This window comes from Coenobita brevimanus, chromosome 111, assembly GCF_032717465.1.
Source record: "Coenobita brevimanus isolate Jiangsu-jjx chromosome 111, ASM3271746v2, whole genome shotgun sequence".
In the NCBI taxonomy this organism is placed as follows: Eukaryota; Metazoa; Arthropoda; class Malacostraca; order Decapoda; family Coenobitidae; genus Coenobita; species Coenobita brevimanus.
In genome coordinates this window covers 1,566,492-1,585,980 of record NC_137064.1, presented here as the reverse complement: position 1 = coordinate 1,585,980, position 19,489 = coordinate 1,566,492, and the positions used below count along the sequence as shown (strand labels likewise).

Here is a 19,489-nt window from a genome sequence, read left to right as displayed (position 1 = left end):
TTGCTTTATACTGCTATGGTTTAAGGTTAGAACTTCTTTGGTTTAACATAAACAGAGGTATTTTATCTTCATCCAGATCGATATAGATAGACAGATAAAGATACATGGATGGAGAGATAGACATATAGAAGGACGGACAGATAGACAGATAGATGTAGATATAGAGAGATACAGACAGATTGATATAGACAGACAGACATACAGATAAATATAGACAGACACACGTGCAGAAAGAGACAGACAGAAATACTATATACCTGCAGCACTGACACTGATATAGATAAAGACATAGATAAATATATAGACAGACACAGGCAAACAGACACACATACTGACAGAAATATATAGACATAAACCTGCAGCACTGGCCTCTCTTCAACCAACGTAATAGCTGTAGTCTTAAAACCCATACCCAATTTATCTAAAACCTTCCAAGCATCTCCCAATTCCTTTACATTTCTGACTATCCTAACGACAAATATTCCACGACAAAATACAGTTATCTAGGAGTACAGAGATACAGAATTTGGGGTGATAAGATACAAAAGTTGGGTATACCTGTACTGTAACTTTCCTCTACTCTGACCTCACTCAACCTTGCTCCCATTTTCTTCATCCCTCTTCCACCACCACCCCATTCTATAGCTCAGTTTATCTATCTGTCTATTTGTCCATCTATCTATCTATCAATCTATCAATCTACCCACCTACCTACCTATCTATCTATCTATTTATTGTTTTCCATTTAACAAATAATTCCCTGTCAGTTTACCTAACACCCTAACGCTCTCTCTCTCTCTCTCTCTCTCACACACACACACACACACACACACACACACACACACACATACAGAGAGAGAGAGAGAGAGAGAGAGAGAGAGAGAGAGAGAGAATCGTGACCTGACTCAAACATTACCTTGATGAGTGTGACCTTTGCAGCGAGTGACGTCATACTTCTGAAATACCACAGACTTCACTCCACCCCCACCTGAAATCACACACAAAAATAACGATGATATTTACAGCAGCATCACCTGGCACTATATTCATCATACATCTCACCACACACGTTATACCTGATTCTATAACACCATACGTCTCACCACACATCTATAGCACCTAACACTATTCATCACCACACATCTCTACACACACCTGTCAACACCTGATACCATAACACCACACATCCGGAACACCTAGTACTGCATTCAACAACTGACATCATTAACACCACACATCTCACCACACACCTCTAAAACCTGATACAATTAACACCACACACACAAAATCTGATACCTTAACTTGAAACACCATCATCATCATCACCATCACCACCCCCATCACCATCACGATCACCATCATCATATTCAGTAACAATCAGTCCCATACTCTTACAGGTGTAGGGTCCCGCGGCTAGGCTACGGTAGGGTAGATGACCAGCACACTCCTCCAGGTGGCACGATCAAAAAACCTCCCTCACCTCGTGAGGATCGAATTTAAGACATCACACACCACATACCTGAAATCACACACTACACCTGACACCACACACCTGACATCACACATCACACACTACACCTGCCATTACACACCACACACCTGACACCACCCATCTGATGTCAAACACCACACACCTGACATCACACACCACAAACCTGACAACCCACACCACACACCACAAACCTGACAACCCACACCACACACCACAAACCTGACAACCCACACCACACACCTGACATCACACACCACACACCTTATTTCAAACACCATATACCTGACATCACACACCACACACCTGACCTCACACACCACACACCTGACAACCCACACCACACATCTGCCATCAACAAATCAAGGACAGAATGAAACACGGAACATCTGCAGGTGATGTCAGTCTGGTGTGGAGAGGGTGCCAGGTGAGGAAGGTGAGCAGGAGGCAAATATTGGCAATGTACACACACACACACACACACACACACACACACACACACACACACACACACACACGTGTATATATATATATAACAAATTTAAGATAAATATCAAATAAAGCTGTAACAAAAGAAACATAAAGAGCCTAGCTCATTCTAAAAATATAATTAGGACAAAAGAGAGACACTGTGTTATTACAACATAATGATACATATTTACAATAACATTTTTATTTGTTTACTGATTACTTGTCATAATTTTATTACGTCACTATTACTCTAATTTAGCGAGCCTAGGGATCCAGTAACTCCCCATTACTTATGGCCTAACAATATTATTTTCTGATTTACTCATAACACATTAATCTATTTGTGCCCTACCATCTTTATTTTTTTCTTCTTCACACCTCCTTTTCACTCTCTTTTTACCCATTATAATCAGTAATTTCTCTTCCACATATTGCCATCACAATCTTTCATGCCTCTTCTCCTCTCTTCCAATCATCATCTGTTACTCCTTCCTTTCTAACTCTTCTTCATTCTCTCTCTCTCTCTCTCTCCTGCCTTCCAAATAAGACTGCTTCATTACCTCGTCTCCTTTAACAGCCTTAGTTAAGAAGTGGTAAGAGCATGACATTAACAAGGAGGAGTCCAAGCCACAACCCACATTACTACTCCTACTAATCTTACTCAGGTATACACTGAAGATGCCTGTATTACTCCTGTTATCTATATTAATATTCCTAAGATATATTAATCAGGGTTTCTGGAATATTCACGATACCTACGAAACTCAAAAGTAGTACATTGTCCAAGGTATCTACGTAACTCTTGACACCTAAGTAAGATATATTAACTAAAGCAGCTATAATACTCTGATGCTAGTATTGAACTTATATTCCTATGTTTGGTACATTACTCAAGGTACCCATTACTACTCAAGTTATCTATAACAACTCTCTCATGCTCTTCTAATTCTTGCTCAGCCGAATACTTTAAATAATCTGGCACTGGTTGAAACAGTATAACAGAACTGCACAATTGCCCTTAACTACTGATGCATACTTAACTCGACACTATTTGACACCACCAGCAATGATTACTGCAAATCACCTGATGATCCCACCCCATGATGATAAACTTGCTTGCACTGAGATGCATTATGTGGGTTGTTTATGATGTCTCCTGGCCAGTACTGTTCTCATATAAATATCTGATAATCTGATAAGATTAATCTCCTTGAGGCAGAACAAGTTATACTTATCACTGAGGATATCATCACATCCTACCTGTGTCATACTTGTGAGGCCAGTGTACTGGCCTCAGGGTAAATAACATCAGTACAATATTAACACATGCTCCAACGACTCACAGCTATCTATCTATCTATCTATTGCCAGACACCTCAATCCCGTTTGGGGTGGCCACAAATAAATCGCCTCCACGTCGCCCCGTCCCCCGCCATTTCACTGCCCTGCTCCCAACTCACACCTCCCTCTCTCATATACCTCTCACAGCTGAATAAAATAATATGGCATTAGATGAAACAGTTATACTGACCATGTATGGGTCAAATTTGGTATCTTTGCTCTTTCTTGTATCTATGTAAAATTGATTCACAATGAAATGTTTAATGCTGTTGGAAAATACACCTGTATCTTTACCATTTCAAGTTTTTACGCAAGTTGCAAGATGCTAGATAAATGACAGCAATGACAGCTTATCTTTTTCTTATTGTTCTTGGAGAAAACTGTGAAATACACCTTAACTGCACAACAATCCTACAATCCCATGGTCCCTTCACAACCTCACCACACATTCACCTCATTCCATCTATATCTTCACAACCTCACCACACACAGTTCACTGCACCTATTTTTTGTTCACCATGCCCATTTCTTGACATCCCCTGATACTTCCATTCTTGGAGGCTATACTGCAATAAAACTTCACTCAAACTAATAATCCTACAACACCCATTTTTACAGGGTATACTCTCCTGCCTCAGCCACACTACCTATCAAACTACCAGGCCATTCCAACCATTCCTATGGTCAGCACACCCACTTCTCCACAGCTCATTTGTCAGAGTCCCCAACTTACCAGTTTTATGGAACAATATGTGATACAGTGGAACATATCCCTCACTTATAATGAAGAATGAGTACACAACAGAGGTTAGGGATATCACCCCACTTTTGGTCAGACAAATCTGAAACTCTAGCACAATATTCTGAAAAGTTTGTTGAACTATAAAGATTGCACCACTGGGTTTTGCAAGTAACCGTTCACCGTCCCACTGTATAATGCATATTAGAGGACTGATATTAACCAAACAAATCCAGATACGATTATTTTCATTTTATTCTTGCATTTCCTGATGTCTTCATTCAGCTTTGCAGCAACTTCCTGAACCGATGGGGTTAGAATATACTATTAAAAAATCTCTCCAACAAAAGAGGATGTCACCTGGATTCAAAGGATTAATGTCCACAACTGTACATCAAAAGCAAACTCTCCCCAACTGGAACATTGTTATGGCTCCTGGACTTGTCTTGGTCGCCCTACCTCTCCTCGTTCTAAAATACAGTAATACAGTATCTATATAATGTCTAAAATAATATCTAATTTCAAATTGTCTCCTGACACACCAGGACACACAGGTCACACAGCATAACATTCCTGGATCAGCTACTTCTGCACCAGTTAAATTTGGGAGGTTTATGGATTTCTGAGGATCTAAGCCACGTAAAAAGGCTAGATTACTTACTAGTTCAATCCTGTACTATACAGTAAAGAAACATCACCCAAACACTGTTAAAAAATTTACACAGGAAGGCAATGATCCATCGATGAGGCTGCAATTTGTACTGTCAGCCAATACAACAACATGATCAGCAGTACAAAATGCAGTGTCTGGGGAAAACTGTGGCTCCAGGTTACAAAAGCAGATAGTGACATATTCAATATACAGTAAATCAAGAGCGAGACCTGCTGACATAACCTGCCTCAGACATGTCTGTGAAGTGACATGGTGGAAACTCATGAAGATCGTGAGGTAAATGTTGTTGGGAAAAATTGCAGAGAATCATTAAGAATATGATTCTAAATGTTGTTGGGAAAAGCAAAAATATAAATTTTCTGGTGTTTTAACCATATGGATCAAATGGAAAGTGAAAGACTGATCAGAAAAGTCGGCATGAATGGGAAAAGAAATGGATGTTCATCTTGAGTACAACATATATGAAAAAGAAAACTCCAACATAGCCAATACAATATACACCACCAAACTCTTCAAAACAACAACCTGTAGGGTAGTCCTTACAGCAAAGAACCCAAAGGAAAAACGACATTAAATACTTTTCATTTTCATCATTCCACACCATTTTCAATAAAAGCATCTGTTTGCCGCGGTTGTCCTCTTTAAAACATGCATGCAATAATCCACTGATGAAGCTGGTACCAGTTACCCCCAGCACGGCAGTTTAGCCTGCTGGCCAATATGATCACACAGTCAGCAGGCTAAACTGCTGTGCATGAAGAATACTGTAACTCCAAGTCACAAAACGCAAATCAGCACTCTAAATTCAATACAAAATATATGGCTACAGGACATTCTTCCCATTCCCCATTAATATGAATCATTTGTTGAGGACGAAACTGGTAGCAGTTACCCCCAGCTGGCCAATACAACATCATGATCAGCAGTACACACTGCCGTGTGTGGGGAATATTGTGACTCCAAGTTACCATGGAAGATCAGTGATATATTCAATATACAGTAAATCAGGGGTGAAACCTGCTGACACAGACATGTCTGTGAATATATATATATATATATATATATATATATATATATATATATATATATATTGTATAAAGTGATTCCTTGAAATACGAAAAAAAAAAAAAAAAAAAAAAAAAAAAAATGTAATCCAAAATTTTGTATATCAGAATGATTTTCCCCATTGAAATATACTGTACATATAAAGGGGGGAATGTGTTCTAGGACCCCATTGGACCCCCCACTTAAACTTTACCCCACTTATTTAGAAGTATGCAATACACATATACAGTACTACGCTATTGTATAGACATAAAAAAATAAAACATACAACTAATTACTGTTGTATTGGTACACCGTACAGTGGCTGGAGATTCGTGTTGTTGATATGGTGCTAAGTCACATGGTGGGACCCTATTGCTCCTCTGGTACTTCCTTAACTGGTGCAGGTGTTTCTGAAGCTGTTGATGGTCCAATTTCCTCTCCAGAGTCAGAGTATGGTGTTGTTTCTACTTGGCAGCTGGTTCCCCGGATGCTGAAGATGATGCAGGGCACTTGGGAGGCATGGCGAAAGTACAAAACGAGGAAGAACAGTGAAAAACTGTGTAACGTACAGAAAAGCTGAGAGGAGAGGACGTGACTCGACTAGGAAGCGCGCAAAAATGTGTTTACTAAAAAGGGGTTAGTTCGTTTTCTCGCCACAAGCAAGCACGGCACTGTGCAGTGCGCCCATTTTGAATTTTTCATATTTCCTCTCGTATTGCTTTTCGTACAATCGAGACAGATACTTTCATATTGTGGAATTTGTCCTACATTCATCGCTTTCGTACCATCGGAAATTCGTACATCGAGTTTTCATATTTCCAGGTGCTTGAGGGTGTGAAAGTGGATGTATGTGGAATAACTGAAACAAAATGGAGAGGAGAAAGTGTGAGAGAATGGGAGTATGGATGGGGTATATGTGCAGGAGTAGGTGAGAATGAGAGGGGAAAAGAGGGAGTATGTATAGTTGTGAGTATAAGATGGAAGAAGAGCATAAGACAGTATGGATCACTTGGGTCAAGGATTGTGTGGGTAAGGTTGAAAGTTGGAATACAAATGTGGGAGATTGTGTGTCTCTATGCGCCAACGCAAGATCGTGCTAGCAGAGTGAGAGAAGAGTTCTGGACAAGAGTGGAAGTGTGCATGGAAAAGTTTGGAAGGAATGAGAGAGTGTTTTTGATGGTGATATGAATGGTAAAGTAGGGAATGCGAAAGTGGATGGAACAGTTGGTGAGTGGGGTGTGCCTGCTGAGATAGATGAGAATGGCAGTGAGTTAGTGGACATTTGTGCTGGGAGGGGGTTGGTGATAGCCAATACCCTCTTCAGGCATAAAATGATCCACAGGTATACATGGCGAGTGATGAGAAGGGTGGGTGGTGAACTGAATGAAAGGAAGGCAATAATTGATTATGTGTGTGTGGATGAAAGGATGCGAAGATGTGTAATGGATGCAAGAGCTTATGGAGGTTGGGGGAGTGGACTTTCTGACCACTACTTGGTGGTGGCCAGAATTAGGATCCAAGTAAGATGGAGAAATAGAAGAAGGGAAAGATGAGAGGAAGGAGTAGTTGCAAGGAGAGAGGAAAGGTTACAAGAGGATGAGAAACAGGCAGAGTATAAGAGAGAAGTGGAGGAACGATTGGGCAAATATGAATTGGAGCAGATGGGGGACGTGGAAGGTGTGTGCAGGATATTTACAGAAGAAATATGTGCAGCATGTGATGTGGTGTGTGGGAGGAAAAGAAGACGGAGGGGGATGCAAGGAACAGCATGGTGGACTGAAGAGGTAAGACAGGCTGTGGCACAAAAGAAGAAAGCATACAATGAATGGATGAGAAATAGAGGCGTGGAAGAAGTTGAGAGGCGGAAGAGAGAGTTGTGTGTAGAAAGAAAGAGAGAGGTGAAAAGATTAGTAAGAGAGAGTAAGAAGAGAGTGGATGAGGAATTTGGAAGGAATTTGAGTGTAAAGTGGAGGGACTGTAAGAAAATGTTCTGGAAAGAGGTGAAAAGAGTAAGACAGGGTGGAAGGGAAGTTAGCAGGAAAGTGAAAGATAAAAATGCTAGATTACTAGTGGAGAAGGGAGAAAAAGTGAGCAGATGGAGAGAACACTTTAAGGAATTGTTGAACATAGAGGATGGAAGTAATGCGAGTATCAGTGGCTGGGGAATGGCTGGGAGAAGGAGGGAAGTGAGAAGACAGGAAGAAATCAGTAGGATAGAAGTTGTGGAAGCAATGAAGAAAGTTAAATCGGGGAAAGCCCCAGGAATTGATGGAGTGTGTGGTGAAATGCTGAAGCATGGGGGAGAGATAGTAGTAGAATGGATGTGGAAGATGTGCAGATTGGCCTGGGAGGAAGGTGGAGTCCAGAAGGATTGGAAGTCAGGTATAATTATTCCCTTGTACAAAGGAAAAGGGGAAAAAGAAGTGTGTGGTAATCACAGGGGCATTTGTCTTCTTAGTATAATGGGAAAAGTGTATGGTAGGATACTTATTGACAGAGTTAGAGAAAGAACAGAGAAATTAGTTGGAGAACAGGGAGGCTTTAGGAAGGGAAGAGGTTGTGTAGATCAGATATTCATTCTTAGATCTTTAGTGGAAAAGTTTCTAGAGAAGGGAAAGAAGTTGTATGCGGCTTTCATGGATTTGGAGAAAGCATATGACAGGATGGATAGACAAGGATTGTGGAAAGTGTTAAGAATATATGGAGTAGATGGGAAGCTGTTGAATGCTGTGAAGGTATGTACGATGGTGCGAAGACTGCAGTGCGTGTGGATGGTGAACTAAGTGAATTTTTCTCTTTTAAAGTTGGGTTGAAACAGGGATGTGTCATGTCTCCATGGATGTTCAATCTGTACATGGCTGGGGTAATAAAAGAGGTACAAGGTAGGGTAGTGGATGTTGGAGTGGCCCTGGTGAGAGAGGATAGTGTTTGGAAACTCCCTGTACTGCTGTTTGCAGATGATACTGTGTTGTTGAGTGAAGACGAAGGGGAGCTGCAAGGCTTGGTGGATGAGTTTCGGAGAGTGTGTAAGAAACGGAATCTAAAGGTGAATGTAGGGAAGAGTAAAGTGATGGTCTTTGAGAGAAGTGAAGTCAGTGAATGTACAGCAAGGTTGGATGGTGAGGAATTGGAAAATGTGAGTACGTTTAAGTACTTGGGTAGTGTGATGAGTAAGGATGGAGGTTTGGAGGATGAAGTGCTTGAAAGGGTACAGCAGAGAAGAAAGGTTGCTGGTTCTTTGAAAGCAGTGATAAGAAACAGGGAAGTGAGCATGGAAGTGAAAAAGTTACTACATGACAGTATTGTGATACCAACTCTAACGTATGGAAGTGAAGCTTGGACGTTGTTGGAAGGACACAAGTCAAGAGTGGGAGCAGTGGAAATGAGTTATTTAAGAGGAGCCTGTGGAGTCACATGGAGAGACAGGCTGATGAATGAGGATAATAAGGAGCGTTGTGGTGTGGATGTGGATGTGACAGGAAGCGTTATGAGGAACACACTGAGGTGGTTTGGCCATGTGGAGAGGATGGAGGGTGAAAGACTGACGAAGAGAGTGTATGTGAGTGAGGTGGAGGGGGGAGGAGGGAGGAGGAGGCCGAGGATGAGATGGAGGGATGGGGTGGAGAGGTATATGAGAGAAGGGGGTGTGAGTTGGAAGCAGGGCAGTGAAATGGCGGGGGACAGGGCGACTTGGAGGCGATTTGTTTGTGGCCACCCCAAACGGGATTGAGGCGTCTGGCAATAGATAGATAGATTTGTCAAAGATGAAGCTGGTACTAGTTACCCCCAGCTGGCCAATACAACATAACAATCAGCAGTAAAAACTGCCGTGTGTGGAGAATATTGTGGCTTCAAATTAAAATGGAAGATCAGTGATATATTCAATTTAAGAGTAAATCGGGAATGAAACATGCTGACACAACTTGCCTCAGACATGTCTGTGAAGTGATATAGTGGGCGATCATGAAGAACATTATGTAGATGTTGTTGGGAAAAACGAAAATATAAATTTTCTGGTGTTCTGGACATATGGACCCAGCGGAAAGTGAAAGATTGACTAGAAAAGTCCACACCAGTGGGAAAAGGAATGGATGCTGATCTTGTGTGCAAAATAGTCTATCTATCTATCTATTGCCAGACGCCTCAATCCCGTTTGGGGTGGCCACAAACAAATCGCCTCCAAGTCGCCCTGTCCCCCGCCATTTCACTGCCCTGCTCCCAACTCACACCCCCCTCTCTCATATACCTCTCCACCCCATCCCTCCATCTCATCCTCGGCCTCCCCCTCCCTCTTTCTCCCTCCACCTCACTCATATACACTCTCTTCGTCAGTCTTTCACCCTCCATCCTCTCAACATGGCCAAACCACCTCAATGTATTCCTCATAACGCTTCCTATCACATCCACATCCACACCACAACGTTCCTTTATATCCTCATTCGTCAGCCTGTCTCTCCACGTGACTCCACAGGCTCCTCTTAAATAACTCATTTCCACTGCTCTCACTCTTGACTTGTGTCCTTCCAACAATGTCCAAGCTTCACTTCCGTACATTAGAGTTGGTATCACAATACTGTCATGTAGTAACTTTTTCACTTCCATGCTCACTTCCCTGTTTCTTATCACTGCTTTCAAGGAACCAGCAAGTGAAGTGCTTGAAAGGGTGCAAAATAGTATTTAAAAAAAAAAAAAAAAAAAAAAAAAATACACACCACCAAACAACTCAAACCAACAAATAGCAAGGTAATTCTTAAAACAGAGAACCCAATGGGACAAATACTGTACAGAAAATATTTTTCATTTTCATCATTTCACACCATTCTCAACAATTCCATGTGTTAGCACTGGTTGCTCTCTTCAACACACAAACGCAATAATCCACTGATGAAGCTGGTTCCAGTTACCCCCAGCACAGCAGTTCCACCTGCTGGCCAATATGACAACACGGTCAGCAGGTAGAACTGCTGTGCAGGGAGAATACTGTAACTCCAAGTCACAATATGCATAGCAGCACTCTCAATTCAGTACAGGATATACGGCTACAGGATAGTCTCTCCATTCCCCATTAAAATGAATCAATTGTTACACATTATGCTAGTATCAGTTACCCCCAGCACAGCAGTTTCACCTGCTGGCCAATATGACAACACGGTCAGCAGGTAAAACTGCTGTGCAGGGAGAATACTGTAACTCCAAGTCACAATATGCAGATCAGCACTCTGAATTCAATAAACAATATATGGCTACAGGATAACATGAATCAATTGTTAAAGATGAAGCTATTACCAATTACCCAGAGCTGGCCAATACAACATTACTATCAGCAGTTCGACCTGCCATGTGTGGAGAATACTGTACTGAACTATGGCTTCAAGATACAAAGGCAGATCAGTGATATATTCAATATACAGTAAATCAGGAGTGAGACCTGCTGATACAACTTGTTAGACAGTGTCTGTGAAGTCTGTGAAGTGATGTGGTGGTAGACCATGAAGAAAGTGATACTGTATAGATGTTGTTGGGGAAAATACTGTAACTCCAAGTCACAAAATGCAGATCAGCACTCTTACTTCAATACATGATATATGGCTACAGCATACTCCCCCCATTCCCCATTAATATGAATCATTTGTTACCGATGATGCTCGTAATAGTTACCCCCAGCACAGCAATTCAACCTGCTGGTCCTTATGATCACACAGTCAGCAGGCTGAACTGCTGTGCATGGGGTATAGTGTAACTTCAAGTCACAAAATGCAGATCTGCACTCTGAATTCAATACAAGATATATGGCTACATAGGATACTCTTCCTATTCCCCAGTACTATGAATCATTTGTTACAGATGAAGATGGTACCAGTTACCCCCAGCTGGCCAATACAACATCACCATCAGCAGTACAAAATGCCGTATGTGGAGAATATTGTGGCTCCAAGTTACCATGGAAGATCAGTGATATATTCAATATACAGCAGGTTTCTTCAATTACTGTTCTTTCTTTGAAGGTCTGGTTACACTCACTTCCTGTATGGTTGAGGTCCAGATTTAAAAAAAAAAAAAAAAAAAAAAAAAAAAAAAAAAAACTTTAGATGATTCTTAGACTAATTGTGAGGGGAAAAAACTCAACATTGGACCAATTATTAGCTGATAAAGAACCATATCTACTTACAGCTCTGTGAGTAAATTATGAGGGAGATCCTTTTGCCCACAATGTCATCAACAAATAAAGCTCCGAAATGGATGAGTCCTGGACCCATTTTGATACAGAATTTTTTACACAAAACTGACCCAGGCTGTAAAGTTAGTCCATTATGTGCTGGGATACACTGAATAATATTATTAATGCTATAAAACATAGGCAAGTGATCTATCCGATTGCAGGAAAATGCATATTTGTTATTATAAAATATAATGGCTCGATGTATTCAGAAATAAACCCAATGAGCATAATTATATGAGTAACTGGTTTTAAGGTTGCTATTCTCCATTACTATCAGTAACATATGCAATATTAGATGGTTAAATAAAACATCTAAATCCACTTTCCAGACTAACTTACCATCCTCCCCACTCTATCAGAAAAACAATGACAAAAATAAGCTGATCAAAAGTAATCATAAAACAACTTCATGCTGATGACGGAGGGGAATGATATGCATGAAGGCTAGTTTAGAAACAGAATGCCATACTGTAAATGAAAGAAAAGTAACAACATACTTGTCTTTAATCACGAGTATGGTTGTTACCAATATCAATGAGTGAAAAGACAATCTGTGTCTCTTGCTAATTCACAAAATACAGAAATAAATGGCAAGATCCCTAATTTAAGACAACTGTTAAGACGTTCATCAAGATGGTAGAAAGGTATATGTGATTAACAATATCCATGTGATTAAGATACGCAGACACACTAGTGATCTGAATAAAACATTTTAAAGATATGCAATGCAGTTTGCTAAATAGCTGAAGTTATACAGTTTCAGAGTCAGTTACCACCCTCTCTTCTCTGGGTCATAGTGCTTAGAGATGAAAGAATTTCGTTTACACGAATGACGGAAATACCCAACTGAATGGCTATTTCACTTGTGAAAAGTTGATGTTTGTGACTAATAGAACTCAAAGTGAACAACAGTAGCTGTCCTCCAAGAAAGTGTTCAGCAAAACGAGCTTTGAAAATATCAGTATGTCTCTCTATTAACTGATTAGGTTATGACCTTTCTGTCTCCCTGGCCAATTTTTTCTGGAAATGGTGATGATGAACTCTATGGAGACTCTAGTAGAAAAAATGACTACTTCTAGAAAACTCAAACTATATTTATCTTATCACTCGCATTTCTGTTTCCTTTAACGACATGCATGTCACTGGCACAACAGTGCAAGCTGGCTTCGGTAAAAGTTAATAACAGTGTTCGGAGTTATGAACAAAAAATAAGCAGAAACAATCTGTAACTTAATGCATAGGGGCCCTCTCGAGTCAGTGGGTGTCCCAACCAACTGTTGATGAGTGTGTACAACTTCATCAAGCCATAAGCTTAGCCCCAACTGCTGTTACCTTTACTACATAACCACATTCATGTTAACACAATCACTACCACCACCACATCACTTTTGTACTGTCTACCCATATCCAGTCCACAAGTTCAGTACCCTTCTGTCAACATATCATCTGAATAAGATAATGACAACAATCACTAGGTACCTGCTGCAACTTGCTACATATTGTACTCACACGGAAAGGAATTATCACAAAGATGACCTGAAATTCAGTGTGATGGAACTCACTTTATTTCTAGGAATGTGATTGCCAGGAGTGGGTGGAAAATCATTGGTCTCTGTTGGACAGTAGTCTCACTTATCTGTCTTTTAACCACGAAGTTTAATTTTTTATGTCACGCATTTTATTTAAAAATAAAATAAAAATAATAATAATATGTACAGTAATACCCACATCTTCATTACTGCAAGAGTTAAACATATTTCCATAGATCATTCTATGAAATGCTAATTATTCAGGTGGTAAGAAAAAAAAAAAAAAATCATCCATAAATCTAAAATGCTTAGTAATATGACCTAGATTCTGTATATTCAAAGAAGGAAGTCACTGGGGTCCACACCAGCACTCGTCGTGGTCCAGATTTGGACCGCAGTCCGCCATTTGAGTACCACAGATATACAGTAAATCAGGAGTGAAATCTGCTGTCACAACTTGCCTCAGACATGTCTGTGAAGTGATATGGTGGGAGATCATGAAGAACATGATGCAGATGTTGTTGGGAAACATGAAGATAAAAATTTTCTGGTGTTCTGGTCATATGGATCAAACAGAAAGTGAGAGATTGACTAGAAAAGTCCACGAGTGGGAAACGGAATGGATGCTGATCGTCAGGACAACACACACACACACACACACACACACACACACACACCGCTCGCTGGCTCAGTGGTAGCATTCTCGCTTGCCATCTGGCAGACGGGAGTTCGTGCCTCGCTCAGTTTGCAAAAAGTTTCACTGACGAAGTGGGCGGTTACTGTCCCCCTAGAGCACGGGGACAGGTGTGTACGTGTGTGAAGGTCACAGCCTTGCCCTTAGATCGGACTATATGAGCTCTCAGCTCCCTTCCAGGAGGGTAAAAGCTGACGATCACGACCATCAAATGATCCTGAACGACCCAGTGAATTACACACACACACACACACACACACACATACACACACACACACACATCTTAATTTTTTCCGAGTCCTCATGTAATCTAACTGTAACAATTCCCTCTTTATATATGTTTTCAGGCAATTTTACAATGCTCTCATTCACTCCTTGTTCTTGCAATGAATTTATAATTGCTATGTGCTCCACTGAGTCAAAAGCCTTTTGGCTCTATTTTTTTTTTTTTTTTCCTTGGAAGGAACGGTTTGTGGGCTTTTAGCCATTGGTTCCTTCTTTCTTGCATTTAAAAAAAAAAAAAAAAAAAAAAAAAATAAAAAAAGATAATCCACCATCTCCATCCTCAGTACACTCATACATGTGAAATATCCTTTTGGTAATGAATCATTCTAAATCATTACCGACTGAATTTTTCATTACCAAATTACTCCACATTTGGTAATGAGAAATACCAAATGGCAACCCTGGTGACAACTGCGCTAGTAATTAACGAATGCTCTTAAAGCACAATACTGTGTGGCCAGTGGTAGGTGGTGGCGACCATCATCCACTCACTTGATGTAGTGCTGCCTACTTCTTCCTTAGCCTTTATCATTCTTTTTCTGTGCCTGCCCTCCTCTCTTCCTATATCTCTCATCTTTCTTGTCACTTCTTATTCCTCTTCTTTCCTTTACAGGTAGCTTTACAATGACAAGCCAAATGGTTTCCTGTAAGCCAAGAAACCATTTACAATGCTGGGTGGTAACCATATAACCAACCCATACGTGCTCCCTACGTGTCAACAAGTATGTTCGTGGAGGGTTAGTGTCCCTCCCCGTAAAACCAATAACTCAAAGTCAAATGGCCACCCCTTACAGGATTATGACGTCTGGCAATTGATAGATAGATAGACAGTTTTATGGAATGCATATCTTAGTTTGCACTAGGTTAGATGCTGCCTGTTGCTGCTCCAGGAAACCCTCAAAGTCCAGGTCGGACACTACAGACATTACATCATCATCCTGCTGCTGTGGCCACCACTCACCCACACACCAGCTGCACCTTCCCACACATACTCACCAGCCCCACCCTTACCCATCGCGCGCTACAAATTATGCTCACAAATCATGAGAGAATACCGTATTTGCCTCAATTTTTCATGTCCGCCGCACATTAGGTGAGATGCACTTTACGAAGGCGCACTTTAGGCGAGATGACTGTGTTAGGTTTTCCTACTACCTCCACTGATTCTCATAGCACTTTTGTTAGTCTATCATTCAGCTGATCAATGTCACATTCAGCATTACTTACAGCCTGAAATCTGTTCCTTATTTCCAACTGAAAGGTTGCTTTGTTTTCATTTACTTTTATTGGGCATAAATATATGTGTATATATATAAATATAAATATAAGATTACAGTAATACTCTGATATACAGTACCCCTATATGCGATACCCCGGCTTAACGATGGGGGTAGAAATACCACCACACCCTGCCTAGCGATAGCCAAACCCCAGTTTAATGACGGGTTTTGATTTTTTTCCAATTTTGATATTTTAGACTAAAATTGTGTGTTTACGTTGATCAATATACAGTTTTTAAACTTCGATTAATGTGTTTTAGCCAATGATGGGGTAAACACTGTCATTTTCGGGTACAGTTATCTAAGCTTGATTTCTTCAAGACATATTTGATGATTTTCTTATTTTATTTATTTCTTTTACTGAGTTATTTAAAAGTGTTAGGCTAAGGTTAGCTTCTGTTATAGCTGTTAGGCCATTTAGATTGGCTTTAACTTGTTTTTTGGCTCAGTTGGGTGGGTTTAGGACTTGGCTGGGGGGAAACCCAAGGATGAAAAACACATCCCATTACTTTACATGTTAAAACTATGCCGATATATGATATCCCACCTAACAATGGGTTTTTCCCTAACCAATTGCATCATTAAGCTGGGGTATACCTGTAAATATGTATAAAAACTACATAGTGAATACAATTTCCACCACCAAACACTTCAAAACAACACACTGCAGGGTAGTCCTTACAACACAGAACCCAGTGGGACAAACACATTGGTATATACTTTTCATATTCATTTCAAAACATGTTCAACGATAGCATGTGTTGGTTGTGGTTACCCTCTTTAACAAATGTATGCAATATTCCACCGATGAAGCTAGTGTCAGTTACTCCAGCACAGCAGTTCACCCTGCTGGCCAATATGACAACACAGTCAGCAGGCTGAACTGCTGTGCATGGAGAAAACTGACTCTATGTCACATTATGCAGATCAGCACTCTAAATTCAATAAACTATATATGACTACAGGATACTCTCCCTGCTGCTAATAGTTATCCCCAGCACAGCAGTTCAACCTGCTGGCCATTATGATCACACAGTCAGCAGGCTGAACTGCTGTGCATGGAGATTACTGTAACTCCAAGTCACAAAATGCAGATCAGCATCCTTAATTCACTAAATGATATAGGGATACAGGATACTCTCTCCACTCCCAATTAACCCATCTCGTCCGGGTGTCATGTTTGCATGTCTTCTCGGGGCCATCAGGGTGACATGTATACATAATCTAGTGTTTCACGGCATTGTTTGAATATTCCAAGGGTTATTTTACCACACACTGCCAATGGCAACCCTCCTGGACACATCTGAGTCATGCTCCAGTCACCTGAGTATCTCCGTAATGGACAGACCTACACAAAAACTTTTCCCTGTGTCTGGATCCTTGGCTGAGCATCCGCAGCAGCTGACTTCAGCACCAATGAAGTCAAAAGGCCAGGAAAGAAAAGGCCTAAGTGATAGTACGATAGGGAGAGAATTCGAGGTGACATTATGGCCAATTGTGAGTGGGGAAAGTGACTCTTCCTCTCAGCGAAGCAACAGCCATAATGAGTGACAATATTTATGCGTCGTGTGAGGAGGGTGGAGGACGAGACTCCACTGTGCGCTCATCACTTCCCCCTGTACGTTCATCTGCTATTTCTGATGATAAGAGTGGTTCAGAGGGTATTGACAATCCTGGAGAGGGGGATATTGGCAAGGATAAGGAGATGGATGAGGAGGTAGGGAGTGGAGAGAGGGAGGAGGTGGAGGAGGGAGGGAGAAAGGAGGAGGAAACGAGGCACGTCGAGCTTCGCGCCACCCTTTTCTATTTACGCGAATAATTGATGCAGAAAATTTGTTTCAAGGTGAAATCAATGCCTTAGTTTTTATTGAAAGTATCCATGTGTGTATGTCTGTTATGATGAAAAAGTACGACTTGCAGGAAAAAAATTTTTTATAATGGAAAACGTAGTGGAATGCAGAGAGGGAGGAGGGAGGAGGAAACGTGGTGCCTCGCACCACTGCTCTGTCTATTTGCGTGAATAATGGAAGCAGAAAGTTTGTTTCATGATGAAATCACTGCCTTATTTTTTACTGAAAAATTTCGTGTGTATATTTATTATGATAAAAAAGTCTACATTACAGAAAAAAAAAATTGTTATTGTGGAAAAAACAGTATTTTCGATTATGGACTGTACATGTATAACTATATTGTTCACAATGTTTATTTTTAGGTTTTATGAGTGGAACGCAGTGAAAGATCAGGAAAATGGCAGTGTGGAAGAGGAATGGCAGTTGTTTAAGAGTGCTGTGGTGGGGCATGCAGAAGAGGTGTGTGGTGTGAGACGTGTGGGTGGTGGTGTAAGAAAAGGAAGTGAATGGTGAAACCAAACTGTCTTTCTGTTATCATATTGTGTTCTTCTAGATGAACTGCCCAAGCTTTTCTTATCAGCTTTTCTAATACCTTGCTTACACCACTGGTTAGTGATACTGGTCGGTAGTTGAGTGGATTTTGTCTATTTTGTTTCTTGCATAAGGGAACAATGTTTGCTTTCCTCCAAATATCAGGTAGTTTACCTTGTCCCAAGGATTCCTTGAAAATTAAAAATAAGGGTTTACTTAACTCCTTTGCACATTCATGTAGCACCCAACATGAAATTTCATCAGGACATTTGCTTTTCTTTTGTCTAATTTACTTAGCTCCTCCTGTATTTCTTTCTCTGATATTTGAATATCTGGTAATATCTGTGGGCATGCCTGCTCCATATCATCCCTCTCAAAATTATCTTCATGTGTAAAAACTGACTGGAAATTCTTGTTTAGTACTTCACAAATATCTTTCTCTTGTGTATAGGTGATCCCCTCATCTGTAATGGATTGTATTTTATCTTTTACTTTGGTTTTGCTTCTGATGTAGCTGTAAAATAGCTTTGGTTGATCACTACTTTATTTATGATATCCTCCACAAACTGTTTTTGGGCTTCCCTCCTTATTCTTGTATAATCGTTTCTTGCCTTTCTATAGTTGTTATATGCCCTCTCACTATTGTGTCTTCTGTATCTATTCTACAACAAATCTCTTTTTTCTTTTGATTTTTTACATTCTGTATTGAACCATTTCTTTATTTTCTTTTCTGTTTCTTTGTGCTGTGGAATGTACTTCTGAACTCCTATTTCATAAAGTTCACAGAATTTTTTATATACAGCATTTAAATCTTGTCCTCTAAGCTCCTTTTCCCAACCAATTTCTAAGAAGTACTTCTTTAGGTCATGATAGTCTCCCCTTTTTATCATTTAGGCTCTTTTTGTAACTTTCATTGCTGTTAACTATGTCATATGCAATCCTGAAGTTCCAATTTAGTACTGCATGGTCACTTTGCCAAATAGAGGGTGAGACATTATACTGTCAATGTCGTTTTCTTGCCGAGTAAATATAAGATCTAGCACTGAGGGTGCATCGAGTTCTCTTTTTCTGGTGCTTTCCCTTACATGTCGCGTTAGGAAAAACCCCTGCACAAGATCCAGGAGCTTTTGGTCCCAACAGCTTTCTTGGCTTATTATACAGTATCTAGAATATTCCAATTTATATTTGTATTAAAACCTTCAGTTAGTATAATTCTTTCCGATTTCTCTTCCATTCTGTGTGTGTGTGTGTGGGTGTGGGTGTGAGAGAGAGAGAGAGAGAGAGAGAAAGAGTGCGAGTGTCTGTCTGTCTGTAAGGCGGGGTGGTGGTGAGGCGAGCAG

The 19,489-nt window shown here is 40.5% G+C and overlaps 1 long non-coding RNA gene across 2 annotated transcripts in view; it reads right to left on the bottom strand.

Annotated features, from left to right (window-relative positions):
* Nucleotides 1-916: 916 nt before the first annotated feature.
* The window catches only part of LOC145417716 (uncharacterized), a 54,486-nt gene continuing 35,913 nt past the window's right edge, over nt 917-19,489 (bottom strand). Inside the window, exon 4 of one of the 2 annotated variants that reach the window (XR_013900570.1) lies at nt 917-988. This is a non-coding gene — a long non-coding RNA (uncharacterized LOC145417716). The remainder of the gene's footprint in view (nt 989-19,489) is intronic. The other variant, XR_013900569.1, reaches the window with a different exon arrangement.